The sequence below is a fragment of the Octopus bimaculoides genome, chromosome 3 (assembly GCF_046866305.1).
Source record: "Octopus bimaculoides isolate indiv1 chromosome 3, ASM4686630v1, whole genome shotgun sequence".
Classification (NCBI taxonomy): Eukaryota; Metazoa; Mollusca; class Cephalopoda; order Octopoda; family Octopodidae; genus Octopus; species Octopus bimaculoides.
The window spans coordinates 103,088,866-103,107,147 of record NC_142930.1 but is presented as its reverse complement, the minus strand read 5'-3'; the positions used below and the strand labels follow the sequence as shown (position 1 = coordinate 103,107,147).

General features: G+C 36.3%; 1 non-coding gene across 1 annotated transcript; it reads left to right on the top strand.

Moving 5' to 3' along the window:
* The first annotated feature begins 925 nt into the window (after positions 1-925).
* On the top strand, positions 926-1,118 carry LOC128251367 (U2 spliceosomal RNA). The gene has a single exon (XR_008267101.1). It is a non-coding gene; the product is annotated as a U2 spliceosomal RNA (small nuclear RNA).
* The last annotated feature ends 17,164 nt before the right edge of the window (positions 1,119-18,282 follow it).

Here is an 18,282-nt window from a genome sequence, read left to right as displayed (position 1 = left end):
CTCTCTCACTCTCTTTTCTCTTTCCCTCTCTCTCACTCTCTTCTCTCTCACTCTCTTTCTCTTCCTCTCTTTCTCCCCCCCATACCCACCTTCCACCTCTCTTACATCCGCCTTCCATCTCTTATACCCACACTCTCTCATCTCTTCCTCTCTTTCTCTCCCCTCTCATACCCACCCTCCCCCTCTCTTACATCTACCTTCCCCTTCCCCCTTCATCGTCAACACCCCCCATAAGCTCATCCCACCACACCCCAACACACTCCTACTCTACCTTCCCACTCCACCCCATCCGATTCCTTACACCCACCACCCACCCCCTAACCACATACCCCACCCCTACCTCTGCCCCACCCTCAGCCTAACCCACACCCCACCCATGCCTTCCCCACCTCCCAACACTCTCACATCACATCACACCAATACCCTCGCATCACGCCACGCACACACTACAACTGACCAACTCCTTTCTCCCCTCCCCATTTTCACACTACATACGTCAAGATCACCAGCATTCTATCTCCCACACACAGCCACTCGTTCTTCGATCACCGTTTGTTATCTCCCCCTTTTCTTAGCTCTCCTGAAAAAAGAATTTCTAACTTCCGGTCAGCCATTATTAGCCATTATTATGATTGAGCGTTGACTGAACACTATTCAATTTTTTCTCTCCGTGTTTTTCTCCTTGTCTCCGTATTCTTTCTGTTGAAGAGCGTAGCTCGAAACGTCAAAGACTTTCCGTATTCCCGAGCGTCATACTAATACATCCTTTTGTTATTTACACCACCTGTCCTCGTCTGTTGTTGTTTTTTCGTACATTCTCCCGTATATATATATATATATATATATATATATATATATATATATATATATATATATATATATATATATATATACCTTGTTGTACTACTCTTATGAATTTATATATATATATGCTCGGCCTTTTGGCTAAGATCAAAGGGTAGTATCTGTTCTTATCAGCTTAACGTCTGATACGGTCACTATTTGGGATCAGCGATATTAAACTGATTTTTAGAAGGAGACGAAGTGTTAGGGCTTGCTCCGCATTTGCGACGGGTTGGCCTGGTATTGCAGTGCTTCCAGGGTTCAGTCCATCTTTAGGCACAGGAGTGTGGTAAGTAGCTTGCTTACTAACCACATGGTTCCGGGTTCAGTTCCATTGCGTGGCACCTTGGGTAAGTGTCTTCTACTATAGCCTCGGGCCGATCAAAGCCTTGTGAGTAGATTTGGTAGACGAAAATTGAAAGAAACCTGTCGTATATATGTATAGGTATATATATATATAAATGTGTGTGTGTGTTTGTGTATCTGTGTGTGTGTCCCCAACATCGCTTGACAACCTGATGCTGGTGTGTTTACGTCCCCGTAAACACACCAGACCGATAGAATAAGTACTAGGCTTACAAAGAATAAGTCCTGAGGTCGATTTGCTCGACTAAAGGCGGTGCTCCAGCATGGCCGCAGTCAAATGACTGAACCAAGTAAAAGAGTAAAAGAGTATGTGCTAAGAACCATGATTCCCAACCACATAGTTTCGAGTTCAGTCCTACCGCGTAGGACTGTTTCGGGTGTGTGCTTTATATATATATATATATATATATATATATATATATATATTGATAGAAAGGAGAACAAAAGAAAGAGACCTCGATATTATGTAAATAGAGGAATTTCTATGTAAAAATATGTGACACTTATTCGGTAGCCATGATAAAACTCCGAGTTTTTGGATGCCGGGGTAGGAACCCACGCCAACATCTCTTCAGTTATCCGGCCATATATATATATATATATATATATATATATATATATATATATATATATATGCACATGTATATACACATAAATATACACGTGTTTGTATGTGTATGTGTTTGTCACCCACCACCGCTTGATAACTGGTGTTGTGGTGTTTATGCCCCCACCTCGTAACTTAGCGGTTCGACAAAAGAACTGATAGAATTACTACAAGGGGTTGAATTTTTAATTTCTTTGGCTAAAACCCTTCAAGGTGTGCCCCAGCATGGCCGCAGTCAAATGACTGCAACAATTAGAAGATTAAAAAGATAGTGTTTTCTGTTAACGAAAATCAACAGTGATCAGATATAAGCATTTGAATCTGCCAGAACGTATAGAATTTACTGCATCCGTTAATCTATGGATTCTTGTTCTTCGTGCAACCATCAATTTTCGTGTGTGTGTCTGTACATACAAGGGGAGAGCGGGCTGAACAAATTGATCCCAGCACTCGTTTTTTTTAAACCACGTTCTTATTCTATCGATCTGTCGCCGAACCGTTCTCTAAGACCAGTTTCAAGTGTTAGTGAAGGGACAAACAGAAACACACACACACACACACACACACACATACACACACTCACACCAGTTGAACTTACGCCATAAAAAATATATAAAAGATCTGATGATGGCATGTAAGATAAAATCTTGGGAACCACTGTGAATCTTTTCGTCGAAAAACTAAAGAGCCCATGTTACAAAAAAGTGTGAGTCTTAATTTCTTCAATTTAATGTTTACCTGGACTAATCTTATATACAACTTTACATAAATGGTAAGCAATTTCAGGAGAGAAGTTACGTGGATTACAAGAAACCTAGTGCTCAACTAGGTACTTGTTTTATCGACACCGAATGGGTTCAAAGATGGAGTCGACCCCGCTGTCATTTGGACTTAGACCGTAATGTCAGACGAAATATAGTTAAGCATTTTGACTGGTTCGATAACGATTCTGCCAGCTCACCGCCTTAATCGTTCGTTTATATATATTAATATATTGCTGTTGGCACTCCGTCGCTTACGACGTCGAGGGTTCCAGTTGATACGATCAACGAAACAGCCAGCTCGTGAAATTAACGTGCAAGTGGCTGAGCACTCCACAGACACGTGTACCCTGAACGTAGTTCTCGGGGATATTCAGCGTGACACAGTGTGACAAGGCTGGCCCTTTGAATTACAGGCACAACAGAAACAGGAAGTAAGAGCGAGAGAAAGTTGTGGTGAAAGAGTACAGCAGGATTCACCACCATCCCCTGCCGGAGCTTCGTGGAGCTTTAGGTGTTTTCGCTCAATAAACACTCACAACGGCCGGTGTGGGAATCGAAACCGCGATCCTATGACCACGAGTCCGCTGCCCTAACCACTGGGCCATTGCACCTCCACATATTAATATAAAGTAAGGCAAAATGTTAAACAGAATGTTTGTCTGTTTTACGATCTGAGTTCAAATTCCGCCGAGGTCCATTTTACCTTTTATCCTTTTGGAGTCGATAAATTAGTGCCTGTTGAGCCCTGGGATCGATTTAATCGAATTACTTCCTCTCCATAAATTGTTGGCCTTGGGCTAAAATTTGAAACCAATATAAAGTAAGGTGGTGAGCTGGCAGAATCGGTAGCACGTCGTGCTAAATGTTTATCGGCATTTCGCCAGTCGTATATTCTGAGATAAAATTCTACCTAGTCGACTTTGCCTTTCCTCATCTAAGAGGCGATAATATGAGTACCAGGTGAGCACAGGGGTCAATGCGTTCGAACTACCCTTTCCTCGAGTTTGCTTGACTTGTGCTGAAATTTGAAACCAACATATATTAATATATAGTAATATAAATGCGGCGAGCTGATAGAATCGTCAGCGCTCCTGGCGAAATGCTTAACGGCATTTTGTCCGCCTTTACTATCTCCCCCGGAAGTGCTGGATGTGCGACAACATGCGAAACCAGCACATAGTAATACATGCCTATGTAAATATTTCTCTACTTCTCTCTTGCTTTCTCTTACTCTCGTGTGTGTATGTGCGTGTGTGTGTATGTGTGTGTATGTGTGTGTGTGTGTGTGTGTGTGTGTGTGTGTGTGTGTCCATAACAGTATGAGTTTATTATTATAGTTTGAAATCTGAAGGACATGTGTAGTACGAATTAGTGAGTTACAGACGGTTACGCATTACAAGCTACCCAGAATCATACACATAATTATACTATGTAGTTACAATTGTTTGACATATCTTTCTCCTCGCGATACAGCTGATTAATCGGATCACTTAAAACTCATTATGGTCTTGTACAAGCACATGAAGCTTCTTATATTCTGTGAAATCGAGTCAGTGACTAACTTTAAGAAGTACAACGAAACCATTTGACGTATTACTCTATACACGATAAATAAATATACGAAAGATGAATATAACAGGTTTGTGTTTCTTGCAACAGGAGAAAACTCTCATCCGCAATATAATTACTTGTGAGAGTATATCTATGTATGTGTTACTTCATTACATGAATAATTTATTATTCATATAAGACGGAAATTATATTTTAAATTATAATTGATTATTTATTCTGAATAAAATATTCCGTACACATAACGGTTAAGCACAGCCTTTGTTCGTAGTATTAAGAAAACCATCACAGAGTTTGTTCATTACTTCATTAGCTTAAAGATAAGTATAGCTTTTACATTTAGCAATGTTACAGTAGAGATAGGTGAATATTATTAGAAAAGAACAATACATCCTCTTCAAACAATAAAGCGATAAATAATTGTAAATAGGCATCTTTTACCGAAAATATAAAATCAATATCGGGAACATTGCAATTTATTTTCAAACTAAACAATATTCTGTGTCTATGCTACTGTCAGTGCGAACTCCGATTCTTTTATTTGTTTATTACTTATTTCTATTCCTTTATCAGTTTTTTTTTTCTTTTCTGTATTTTATTTCAGTTTTTCATTTCTCTTTGATTTTGATTTTCGTTTTTGTTGTGTTTTGTCTCTTTTCATTATATACTAGGAAAAATTCAATCACATTTCTAAAATGCTACTCTTGTTTAACATTATTTTCGCTTTTCAATAGCGATGTTGATAGTGATAGTGGTGGCGATGACGATGAGGAGAGGTAGAGTTTGCTACTACTGATATTGATACCGATGATGATCATGATGGTGATGGTGATGGTGATGAGACCGATAACATAATGTTCATGCGATGCTGCTACACTTATTCTTAAGATAGTGCCGTTGTTGCTGTTTCCTTGTTATTACTGCTGCTGCTGCTCAGATGCCGCAAGTCTGGTTGCTATTCTCTTAAACATTGCCTGTAATGACAACAGTAGTAGTAGTAGTAGTAGTAGTAGTAGTAGTAGTAGTAGTAGTAGTAGTAGTAGTGGTAGTAGTAGTAGTAGTAGTAGTAGTAGTAGTAGTAGTAGTAGTAGTAGTAGTAGTAGTGGTAGTAGTAGTAGTAGTAGTAGTAGTAGTAGTAGTAGTAGTTGTAGTTGTAGTAGTAGTAGTAGTAGTAGTGGCAGCAGCAGCAGTAGTAGTAGTGTTGGTGGTGGTGGTAATTACTGACGTTGGTGTTATTAGGTTATAAAAATCATTGATTGCTTTAGTTACGGTTGTTGGTGTTGCTGTTGTTGCTGTTGTCACTTTTGTTGGTGATAGCGCTGGTGCAGTTTCTATTTGTCTCTTGCTGTTTAACCCCAGGTTAACAACGAATTAGCAAACGTATGACCCAAGCCATAACATTCATGGCTGTGTTGATATATACAAACGATTACATTATGGGATGTGTCTCTTATTTCATAAATCCGAATGATTGTATTAAGTGCTAGGATATGACTTGAGATATACATCAGGCTGTTCTTTCTAGCAAATCAGTGATTTTATATAAATCCCTACAGAGGTTCATCGTTATCGCTGCTGTTGATATTACTGTAGTTATCGATGTGTTGCAAACGTTTGCTACGTTTGCTGCTGATAATTATTACTACTGTTGCTGGTATAGCTATGGGCTGGGTTCCTATTTTTGCATTCTTTCAAAATAAAATACCAGTCATGCTCTGATACTGGTGTCGACAAACACGATTCCTTTAAAATTACGGTCTTTGTGCCTATAAACTAGAAACCGTTATTATAATCATTGGTGTTGCTGTCGTTTATAATGCCATTGCAACAATGGAGAGGGCAATGTACGTAAGGTACGGTCGGACTAAAAGAGAATGACACATAATTTGTTGAAATTTGAAGTTATGTATCACAACGTCGAGTTATGCTCAGACAGAAAGCATGCTTCGGTCATTTTCAATAGAAGGAAAATGTTAAGGTGCTAAAGTGGTAGTTAGCTGCGTTAAAACATGCGACCTGCTAAACGTACCATTTGAGAAGAAAGCGTAGTCCATTAGAAAAATCTCATAACTTCCGTTTTTTCAGTTGCACTCCCAAGTGTCCAACTAACTAGGGCCTCTGAAATGAACACTTCCCCTTCCAATGTGTGAAGCACAATGATTGAATTCAACATCACGTGATAGAGAAATGGACTTTTGAACAAAACGAGTCTGCCTGTAGCCAACAATTGTTGTCGTGGCCGTAGCTGGCTTTTTTTTGTTTTGCTTTTTCGTTGTGATTTTTAAGATTGTGTTGTTGTTATTATTGCTGTTGTCGTTAGTGTTACTACAATTCATTAAAAGTAAGTAATAGAATGAAAACCTAAAGGAAAAGAAATGAAAACATTGGGAAGAGAGAAAAGAAAGACAGTAAAAGCGAAACACAATGGATATGCGTCTGGATAAAATGAAAATGTCGGGGAAGGAAGCAAGTAGAAATTACGAGAAGATAAGTTTCTGTAAAATGAAAAGTGAAAAAGCACAAAAAATCGAATAGATTAAAAACATAAGGGATGGAAAGGAATAGAAGAAAAACTCGACCGGAATAAAATCTGAGTGAAAGAAGCTATATGAAAGAAAGACGTAACAGAAAAAAGAGTGGGATAGATATAATGTCAGTATAAAAGAAGGGAGGACAAAAGAAGTAAGGAAAGAAGTATATATTCATAAAAGAAATGAATGAAATAAAAGTGATAAGAAGCAGAGATGATAGAAGTGTGATAGAAATTGGGAGAGAGAGAGAGATTCTACTGGAGAGAAATGAAACAGTGTTAACAAAAAGGTAATAGCAAAATAAGAAAGATAGACACATATCAGTCAAGAGAGAATAAGAGAACATAAATAAATGAAAGGAAGTAAGGCAGAAAGAAGTAATGAGAGAGAGAGAGCGAAAGTGAGAGATAGTGAAAAAGAGAGAGAGAAATAGAAAAGGTGATGGCGGAATGAGGAGGTAAACAAGAAGGAAAAGAGGACTAATGAAAGAGAGAAACTGCATGAATGGAGTAAGATGTTTCAGAGAAATATAATGATGGGGAGAGTGTGGGGGATGAAAGGAGAGAAAGAAAACAAAAGCGAAATACTTTTAGAAAGATGCAGAAAGTCAAGAAGAAAAAATAAAACGAATGGGATTCTGTAGTAGGGCAACGATAGTGCAAATTTATTCTAAAATTAGCCATAATATTTGTCTAAAAGTTTGTAAAGCATTGATATAATCTATGTACCAAAGTACAAAGATTTACTAGAGCTATTATAGATTTATGCTACAGTCAGCTTTGCACTTGATATATATGATTTTACTATTGGAGAAGTATTTTTTGGTGCATTCTTTTATGATAGAGATTCATTTGATATATACATTAAAAAAATGGAAGAAACCAAATGAAACATTGAACAAAGAAATGAATCTATATGTACGTCGGACTAAAACAGAAAATTTTATGAAATCTAATGACAAACACTACTGACAGAAAGCAAGATGTACGTATAAAAATATATACACACACATATACATATGAATGTGGTGGGTAGGTGTGTATTCTATATCTCTATGTATGTGTGTGTGTTTGTGCTTGTGTTTGTGTGTGTATGTGTGTGTGTGCGTGTGTGTGTGTGCATGTGTGTGTGTAGATATACATATATATATATATATATATATATATATATGCACATTCATACATACTTACACACTCAGATATACGAACACATACACTCTCACACACACATGTAATACATACATACATACATACATATATATATATATATGTATATATATATATATATATATATATATATATATATATATATATATATATATATATATATATATATATATATATATATACATATATATATACATATGTATATGTATGTATCTATGTGTATATATATATATGTGTGTGTGCGTACGTATGTTCCTAAACGTAGAGTTTTCTTTTATTAATGTTTTTCCATGGCTATTGATTTCGTGTAATAAATACTATTTGTATTACTTCCATTATTCTAAAATAAAACAAAGGGCTTTGTTTTTGTATATTTTCTTATTTCAAACTCGCACGACAAATGAAATAAGTCTTTCGATGTAGAAGTCGCGTGGTTCATATTGTGTTATATGTACATGCTCCTGGTTAACCGAAGCAACAAAATGCTTTCTATTATACACTAATGAAAACATTCCTGGTGAAAATTATCTTCAAAGATCTTCATGACGACATTTCAATCCAATTAGTAATCTGATAACCTGCACATGTGTAATAATTGTTAATAGAATAAAAAAAAATTGTTTTCTACTACTACTACTACTACTACTACTACTACTACTACTACTACTACTACTACTGCTGCTGCTGCTGCTGCTGCTGCTGCTGTGGCTATTACAAATTTTCGGCCTTTTAAGTTCGAATATGTGAATGTTTGTCCAGTTCACGTCGAAGCACGACATTTAACTTCAGATAATTCATTTTCCCTAAACTATTAAAGCAGATTAGGTTTAAAAAAAAAAAAAAACAGAAACACAGCAAAAGGAAAACCCTGTTATTTTAACAAGTTATTCACTCGTTTACCAGTGGCATGGTTAATTTCCTCACGAAAGAAAGGAACAGCTACTTTTTGTAAATCAAACCAACAACTGATTGCTATATATTAAACTTTCCTGGGAAGAAAATATATTTCTCGCCGCATGAAGCTACGAAAATCGACATGGGAAAATGTAGGCACATGTGTTCTATAACAAAGGGACAAATCGCTAAGAATTTCTCCAAAACTGACATACCATTAAGACAAAGAGAGTTTTTTTTTTTTTTTTTGCCTGGAGAAAAGAAAACTGTTGTAGACAGGAGTTTTGCATGGCAATTGTCTTAACTTACATTCAGCAGTATAACACTCTTAAAAATAATATTTAAAAAAAAGGAGTAACACAATTGTTTTCCAGGAAATTTGCATAAATAAAACGCAAATGAGTAACCTAGAGTGGTTAGTGGTCTGCATATGAACAATATTAAATACTAAATCAGAAGAAGTCATAATTTATTGAAATTTTAAAAATTATCTACAATCTAGAATAGGAAGAACATTCACTTAATCACAATGAAACCGTAAACCAAACGAGTATCAGGAATTCTCCCAAACTGGTACTGCTAGAAATAGCGTAATGCAAACGCTGTACTGATGACACCTATTGAGGCAGGAACACGTATGCATAGTTAAACTCTTGATACCAAACGATTTGACTGTATTTTTCTTAAAGATACATCAATTTTGGAGAAAACGTTATTATTGAAATTATCTCCCCTTCTACACTCTCCTTCGCCCACATTGCCAATGTACAATTGCTCTACTCTCTATATGGAAGCAGAGGTAGTATACACATTCGACACAAACAAATATGTGCATATTTGCGGGCAGGAGTTCGCGCTGGTATTATATGTATATGTACGATTTAAAATTTTCCTCGTCGACGTACTATACAATGAGACAACTAATCAATGAACGTAAAATATCACATTCCATGGCGTACATATATGTTCATACGTACATACATACATGCATATATACAAAGTATGGGGGCTTTGTTAATAGGTGATCTAAACGTTTAAGTACGCTAGGTAAGTGCCATACTCACGTACACGCGCACACACATACACACAGAGAACTTTTAACAAGACATTCATGACAACATACACACTCATTAACACACAGCTGGTCACATTTCTAGGATATTGAAAGGACATTCACGCAAACACACACACAGCTGGAAATAAAGCCCATTCAATAAATGCTTTTAAGCCACTCCCCCGAGAAGAATCCACAGAATTTTTTTTAGACAATAAACAACAACACCCCTTCTCTTTCTCTCTAACACCTTGAAGTCAATACCAAACTTTATTAGAGGCGTTTAGTGACAGAGTGTCGAAAGCACCACCCCGACCATTTTCGAGGTTAGTATATCATTTTCTTTGTCTCGATGTCTAGAATCCAAAAAAGTTGGAAGAACCGGTGAGGCTTGCAATAATGTCGAAAATCCGGCTGAAAATAATTGTACTTCAACGCTACTGATACGACGCTCGCTCACCCAAACTCGGACCAGAGAGTTTGGCAACACACTATCGTAAGCACACACACTAAATCAATAACTTTGGTGTGGCCTCTGCATCGTTTTCCAAGGTGTTATGGCTTATTTTCTAATATTCCTCGTGACCATCGTAACGATAATGGGCTATTATATTAGTATCTTGTCTTATCACTTAAAGATACTTACCTCGGTATATTAAAACACAGACAATAACTTTGCGGGGTGTCTCTGTATGTTTTTTTTCTATATGTTATGGCCAAAATATGCAATGCGATACACAGTTTCGTAGTACCGATATATTCTACAAAATGTGAAACACGCAGTCATTGTTTCATCTTTCAGATGCATACATAAATGAATAACTTTACATAGATGGAATGATTAGAGGAAGTCTTCATGCTCATTTTAAGACCAAAACCATTCCTTATCGAGATATCACATTCTGAAAGTCGCGAAAATTTGACTGCGTTTTTCTCGGTTTTGAAGTTATGGCGCTTACGGCGGTCTGTTACTAAACGCTTCATTTAAAGTAGACTTTAAAAAGACTTTTAAGTATCCAAGCTAACAGTTATTTATTTTCCGGAGTGGGGATTTTGTAGTGGCGGCAGTCTGGCATACTTTAAGCTGAGTCAGTTCTCTGATGTATTTGTGTGCTTTGGTATGGAGGAATGGTGTTTTAGGAATCTTTTATACGCATAAAAACTATACATATCTACCATCGGACAAAGAGGTAGAATTCTGCGTATCACCTAACCCAGACTGATATCTATGTCCCATGCCAACACGCAGAATCAATGCGATAGCCTCTGGAAAAATATTTATGGTAGCATGCAACTTAGTATACATATAAAAGCCTCCTCGTATAGCAACCCTCTGTAAGACTGTTCTATTGCGATGTATGGGAAGAAGCATTTATACAAGACCACAAGCACTCAACGCTGTGTAACACCTACAACAAGGCTCCTTCAAGTTACATGCTGTATGTAATCTGTATCTCTCTCTGTCGCTCTCTCTCTCTCTCTCTCTCTTTCTCTCTCTCTCTCTCTCTACCTACCTACATCCCTACCTATTTCTTTGTCTATTTCTCTGTGTGTCTATGTATTTAGTTTTATATCCATAAACATATTATAGAAAATCAAACCACCTTATATCATTTTGCATTTTACTACATTTTATTGTCCTTTATGTTATTTCATTCTATTTTGTTTTTAATCTTTCATGTCCTTCGCTAACTAACGGGATTGTCATGTGTTTTTAAACTATATTCTATGTTGCCTGAGATACGCCAACACATTATATGTGCGTGTATGTGTGTAGATATATACGTGTATATATATATATATATATATATATATATATATATATATCATCATAAATATACAGGGATTAGCAATTGAGTTGCCGTGAATTTTTTTAGAGACACTTTCAAATTTATCAGAATATTTGGGCTGAAGATTGGAATAGTGAAATTTCCATTCACTTAACCATGAAACGATTCGTATCCAATTAACTAAAGGCTTGGTTTGTTTACGCTTTTCCCTCCGGTTTTTGTTCTATGTGTGCCATAAATATCGCCATCCGCTTTAGAGAAAAATTTGTAGTTTGGAATCAGTAGTTCTTTGACTGCTATTTCTAAATGTTCAGTATGTTGGAGAAGCAACTCAATTGCTAATCCCTGTATATTTATAATGATAAATAGTTTTACCGATAAAGGTTTTTTTCATACTGAACTACTTGGCAAAATTGTTAATTATTAATTCTATTATTAATTGACGATTCTCTGCCCTTATTCTTGTATATATATATATATATATATATATATATATATATATATATATATATATATATATATATATATGTATGTATATAGGGCTTCAAATATTGGCACAGTGCCAGCTGTTTTTTTGAAAGGAGGGAAAAGTCGATTACATCGAGCCCAGTAATTGACTGGTACTTATTTTATCGAGCATGAAAGGATGAAAGTCAAAGTCGACCTCAATGGAATTTGAATTCAGAGAGTAAGACGGACAAAATACTGCAAAGCATGTTGCCTGGCGTGCTGTATACATATACATATGAGTATGTCAGTATGAGTGCATCATATGTGTGTGAGGCGTGATAGAATGAGAGATAGGGTATGTACACAACATTTTGTAAGCATGTATGTACGAGTGTCTGTACTTTTAAGATGTTCGTCTCCGTTTGATGTATAAATTTTGATATATTGTAGATAATTATAAGTCAGACACGCAATCGTAGGATATATCATGCAAGAAGTCATCATATATCAATGAGTTATAACATGTTGTTATAATAGCATCAACCTTCTTACAATAATGATGATGATGGTGAGGTTAATATTTAATGATCATAATGATGCTGATGATGATGATGATGATGATGCAGGTAGTGGTGTTGGTACTAGTGAAATGGTGATGGTGGCAGTTGTAGTGTTGTTGATAATAAATCAGTAACTGTAACAATAGTCATAAGAAACGAGTTACTATGTATTTCTCTCTCTCTGTCTCTTCCTCTCTTTATATACATACATGATGGTAGTTTCCCGTTTTCCCAGAAAGTTGCTTCTGCCATGTCTTGCTGAAAATCTGCACAAATGATTTATCTATGGTGACTAAATGTTTGTGTTAAACATTAAGTCACTTCCCCCATCATATCGCCATTGCTTGAACAGGTGCACGGCGTACCACACGTCAGGTGTCGATCTGATCGCAGAGAACTAAAGATGAAATGTTTTACTCAAGAACACTACGCACCGCCCGGTCCAGGAATTGAAATCACGTGCACACACACCCACACACAAACACACACACAAACACACACACAAACACACACACAAACACACACACAAACACACACACACTCACACTCACACACACACACACATATACGACAAGGTGGTACATAACGATGGAGAAGCAAGCGAAATCTATCGTGATACCAACAATATAATTCCTCTTGCGGGAACTAGAATAGCGTGTTCAAGCTCAAATCTCAGAATGTGTGGTCGAATGTGCGGGAATGTGGTTTTTCGAGACATTCCAATTTTTCCGTTAGTGTCTGCATTCTGTCCGGAGCCAATTCTGAAGAAACTAAAATGGTAGTGAAAGGTAGAAGTAAAATGTTGGTTATACTATCTGCTAGTTCCTTTAGATGATTAACAGAGCCATGCTATTTCACAGATGTTAAAATTGCTTTCACATTTGGTGGCAAGCATGAGAGGAACAACTGCTTCATGAAATTTTCCTTTCGAGAACTGTTTTCTAGTAGTTTGTTCACTCTCATTTGTTTTGAGGTAAGTCTTTTATTTCCTAAGATAGATAGATAGATAGATAGATAGATAGATAGATAGATAGACAGACAGGCAGATAGATAGATAGATAGATAGATAGATAGATAGATAGATAGATAGATAGATAGATAGATAGATAGATATCTCTCACCAAACAAATTGACTTCTTGCGAGCAACACTCACGAACAGCAAATACAACCAAGCTTCACAACTGAATAACATAAAACTACTAACACAAAACGAAAGTCACTAGAAAATATACAGAGCATCTTCACAACAATCATAGCACTCATTCAAGAAATAGTGAAATAAACATATCAACAAACTGACTTACACTACCACATGTCCATCAAAACGGAAAACAAATGTCAGTAGTATATATATTATTCGTGATTTATTTGCACCTTAGTAACTTCACAAGAAATAAGACAGTGGCACATATTGCACCATAGTATATTCACAAACAAGTTGCACATTGTATTATTTTACAAAATAACAGAATAACCTGGATAAGTGAAGAGTTTGGCATGTTTTGCAATGAACACCCCGCCCCCACATTCACAGGCACTACATTGAAAATCAATGTACCCACAAATATACACTCTACACGATATATCTGAATATATACAACAGTGATCTAGCGCTCTGCTCTATCGAAAATAATGTGGGCTATAAGACAACAAAACACGATTCATTAATCATTAAGTATATATTTTATATTTAGCTGTATTGATGTCTTCCGCTGGAAAAAATAAACTGGCATTTTCAGTTTACTGTCACACTGTGTATCCTATTCTATTATCTTTCTTTCGGCATACTTGCTTCCTTCTCGCTTTCCTTTTGTTATCCATTTTGTTTTTTCATAAATTTTCCTTCAAAAGCATATTTTTTTTTGTTTTCTCCCTATTCCTCATTACTCTAATACACACTCACTCTCTCACACTCTCGCGGAAGAGGTAACATTAAATTTCTATTCTTGCACTTTTGGATGCGTTTCTTTCTGCGATGCCTTCTGTTTATTCCAGTGAACGAGGGAATTTCTCTTCATAGAAAAACAACCACAAAAATGCCGTTAAACGTTACTTTCTTAATCTCAGAGATTTAAAAATTATACAATATGCGTTCACCCATTGATCATACACATAAACAAAGATACATGCAAACACACACAAACACACAAATCTCTCCTCTCTCTCTCTTTCTCTCTCTCTCTGTACATAAATATATAAATATATATATATATATATATATATATATATATATATATATATATATATATATATAATACAGAATGGGACAAGAACGCAAAACATCCAGACAGGTGATACAAGAAAGGGACAAAACATCCAGATAGACGACACAAAGACAACAAAGGACAGTCGAGATCCAGATTATCCTTGCAATTTCGGCTGGTTATTCTAGATATTGCTCCAATCTGGCCAGCCCCAAGGAAAAACTAAGCTAAGAGCATTAGATTCCTTGGAAGAAAGCAGCGAATGTATACAAAAACAAGGTCGGAAAAAAACGAACAATGTTACACAAATACAATAAAAAAAAGCAGGATATAACAACAAATGTCTTTCGACTAAGAACGAATTAACTTAAACCTGCGTGTGTGGCAATAAGGCCTTACTGCAGGGATACAAGATTTCACAAGCACAGGGAGGAATAACGATGTTGCATCCACAACGGCCGGCCAAGAAAGAAAGATCAGGCTTGGCCAAACACCGGTCACGTGGGAAGAGAAGCGAGAGAGGTAGAGGCAGAAGGACAAATGAATTAAGGAGGGACGAGAAGAAATGACATGGCCACAATGAAGTGAAAAGTGGAGGGAAAGTGTGCAAGAAGAGAAGGCAAGGAAATGTGAGCGAGGGGGAACGAAAGAACGAACAGTGGAATGAACGAATAAGGATGAATGGGCTGATAGACAGAAATAGAGTCATACAAGATTTAGAAAAATGTATACTTACATATAAGAGTCAAAGTGTACGTACGCCGCTATATATATATATATATATATATATATATATATATATATATATATATATATAATACAGAATGGGACCAGAACGCAAAATATCCATTACTCTGCGTGCTTTAGCTTCGTTACTATTGCAACTGTCTCGATACTTATTGATCAGACCCTGTATTTTAATATCGTTTATTCACTTATCCATCTTCACTCGGCCCAAACGGAATGTTTTAGGGCAGATATTCCACGGCTCGATAACCTTTGTAATGCCAACCTCTACATACTTCCAACTCAGCTAATTAATATTCCCTAAGACAAGACACGTAGGAGACGAAATACACCTGTAGCATGATGATGACTTTCGTTACAAATATCACGCAAAGTCACGTTAAGAAGTCTGTAACACCCACATACATACAGCACACACACATATCTATATAAACATACACACACATACATAATAGATATATATGTAAATACACACACACACACACACACACACAGACACACACACACAGACACACACACACATATATATATATATATATATATATATATATATATATATACAGAGAGAGAGGAAGAGAGGTTCAGTCAGCTGTTTGCAAAGAATATTTCAATTTAAGACTAACAAAAATATTTATTAGAAAACCCAGAATGTTTTTATAGAATTTAGTACACACATTCTTACATACATAGCAACAGGCTATTCAATATGACCGCCTTTGTGAAGCATCTAAATGTGTTGATCAGTCGCCATAAATAACTGACATTTACGCATCATTGGTATTGTGGTTATTCTTGTTAGTCTCCCTCTCAACGACACCCTAGACTAGCAGTCCAGAGGTGTTGAATCATAGAACTAGAAGGCCATATATTACAGGTAACATAATTACGAATATTTTCGGTTATGGACTTCTTTATCGTGCAGAGTGTGTGAGAGATGCGTATTGTCTTGCTAGAACACTCATAGCTTCCTCTGAGCAATTACCTAATCCAGGGCTTGACAACCGTCTTCGTTGTCTCGACGTTGACTCTTGCGGGGATAAGACATGACATGGCCCTCTTAGCTTATGACTCAAAAGATCACAGACGATGGAAATTAGGACTTCAGTGGGATTGGTACTGAGCCAATTGCCATTTCTTTTTGTCTTCGTTTAATCTTGGACAAATCTCTTTCCATCTGAGAAGAGGAAGTGCATGTAGTGCTTCTCAGGTTCATTGAAATTGTTCAGCTAGCATTTCGATAGGATCACACGTTTATCCTGGGTCTTCTTGGACTTGAACTGCAATCTTTCCATAGCACAGGATTTGTAGCTGATATCTTCGTGTATGTTCACTCCCAGAGGTGGAGAGGATCGGCAATAGCCGCTGATGTTGATGACCCCAGGTCTTGCTGGATAATATCTAACTATCGGGAACGTTTTCTATTTGTTTTCTGTTTGTTTTCTTTGACCACAAAAAACACATTTCCGCCTGGGTGGATATACGAATAAAGCTGTGTACATTGACATTTAACATGTTCCTGTACACTCAATGATGAACATGCATTTGTTGTGGTCTCTTAAGAGACATTCTTCTTTTAAACAATCCATGTAAAATACACCATGCTGGTGTATCTTTATATAACTAATTGCAGCTTGACAAAACTTTGAATATGCCAGAAAATTAATTATCTATTGTCTACATATGTGGAAGGCAGTTCTTAGTTGGCAGGAACTGAGTAATTCACCAATTTCTAAGATATTTCACTGAAAAGCATTTCTAAACAATCGATGGAGTAGGCGTATTTCACAGGGGGCATTGTATTCTACACTATTGAACACCATTAATACAACGTAGTGAATGTTAAAATGTTATAATTCTAAGTCATTTCTGTTTATCAAGTATATGTTGCCAAGCGGCTTGGTTGCTATGACCGATTCGTTTGCGAAGTGCAATAAAAGTCATTTGAATTTGGACAAAATTTTATCAGTGTGGTTCTTTCAGGTAATAAACAGACTGTGCCAAATTAGTACTTTACTGTCCCTCCACTTCGGAGTGTCCACTGCAGTCGCATATACGTAGGGCTTCGCTTTCAGACATATGATTATAACATGTATACATCTATGTACGTAATTGTGTAAGTGCGTTTGTGTATGTATCTACGTATATATAATATCAGTAATTATATATATATATATATATATATATATATATATATATATATACATACCCATTCATACATACATATATGTATATATATATTTGAGTGTGTATATATATGTATATCTATATAAATATATATATGTGCGTGTGTGTGTGTGTGTGTATGTATGTGTGTATATGTATGTATGTATGTATATATGTATATATGATATGCCTTTGATCACCTGTGTGTGCGAAAGAGAACGAGAGAAAGATGGGGAAGGAATATGCGTGTATGTATAAGGATGATTCTGTGTCAAGTAAATTACCTTTATATTGATTATATGAAAGGAGTGCATTCATCTGGATTAGATGCATATTATTCGTCCACAGCTTCTCTTAGTTTAGGTTCAGGTCTTTCGTCTTTGATGTAAAACAACGCCGACATGATGTTTAGTGAACAGTGTCATGATTTTGAACAGAAATGCCTTTACTTGTTCCACTGATTCATGAAGATTAAATAGATGCTTGTACAATGTCTCACTTCATCATTAGTTAATATGCCTTGTAAGATAGGTGTATTTCTAGAGGTATATGGGCTTAGATATGCGCAACATT